This window comes from Leptopilina boulardi, unplaced genomic scaffold, assembly GCF_019393585.1.
Source record: "Leptopilina boulardi isolate dan_hultmark-lab unplaced genomic scaffold, ZJU_Lbou_2.1 LbouV2_300, whole genome shotgun sequence".
NCBI classification, from domain to species: domain Eukaryota; kingdom Metazoa; phylum Arthropoda; class Insecta; order Hymenoptera; family Figitidae; genus Leptopilina; species Leptopilina boulardi.
Genome location: NW_026137864.1, coordinates 887,471 through 888,736, shown reverse-complemented (window position 1 = coordinate 888,736; position 1,266 = coordinate 887,471). Strand labels below are relative to the sequence as shown.

At 24.2% G+C, this 1,266-nt stretch overlaps 1 protein-coding gene across 3 annotated transcripts in view; it reads left to right on the top strand.

Moving 5' to 3' along the window:
• LOC127282571 (FUN14 domain-containing protein 1) overlaps positions 1 to 1,266 on the top strand; it is a 192,978-nt gene that overhangs the window by 38,061 nt on the left and 153,651 nt on the right. The window lies entirely within an intron of this gene.

Below are 1,266 nucleotides of genomic sequence, written 5' to 3'. Positions count from 1 at the left end.
TCTATATTTATATTAAAGTAAATGTTGATTATAATTTTTAACACCCATTTTTTTCTAAAAAAAAAAAAAAAGAAAAAAAACTATTTGTGCCAATTCTTTATTAATTTTATTATAGTTGCGGCCTATTTTTAGAAAAATCATATAATTCGTATAATAATTACTTTTAATATCCGTACTTTAGATAATTATAGATTATTAATATTGTAATGCCATTGAGTTCTAATTTAATAAGAAAAAACACTTTAAATGGACATTTTTTTTGGATATAACACTTCCCCGGATATATCGGATAACTTCTTACATCGAATATTTTTCCTGCTCCCTTAAAATCTGATATACGTACGGGGTTCACTGTATATGGTTAAAAAATTAACAATATGGTAAAAACATTTGAAAAAGAAAAATATATAAAATTACCAACATAGAAATCTACCTTACCGACTGATGGCAAAACAGTTTTTTTGAAAAATGAAAATATAAAAAATTACCGGCATAAAAATCTACATTACCGACTGATGGTAAAAACATTTGCAAAAAATATATAAAATTACCAACATAGAAATCTATATTACAGACTAATAGTAAAACAGTTTTTGTTTTGAAAAATGAAAATATAAAAAATTACCTACATAGAAATCTACCTTGCCGACTAATGGCAAAATAGTTTTTTGAAAAATGAAAATATAAAAAATTACCGGCATAAAAATCTACATTACCGACTGATGGTAAAAATCGTTTTTAAAATAAAAATATAAAAAATTACGTACATAGAAATATACCTTACCGACTATTGGTAAAACATATATCTGCGTCAGTAATTTTTATATTTCCACTTTTAAATTCTGTTCTACCGTCAGTCGGTAAGGTAGAATTCTATGTCGGTAATTTTATATATTTTTATTTTTCAAAAAACTGTTTTACCATCAGTCGGTAAGGTAGATTTCTGTGTCAGTAATTTTTTACATTTTAATCTTTCCAAAAAATGTTTTGCAATCAGTCGGCAAGGTAGATTTCTATTTAGGTAATTCTTAATATTTTCATTTTTCAAAAAAACTGTTTTGCCATCAGTCGGTAATGTAGATTTCTATGTAGGTAATTTTTTTTAAAAATAATAACCCTAACGATCAACATTTAATGCTAATCAATGATGGTTAACATTATATCTAAAATAATCAATAAAAATTAATTTTGATATTACAGAAATAAAAAGAAACTTTTAATCAAGGTAAAACTGTCGTAAACATAACTTATATTTCATTTGCTTCT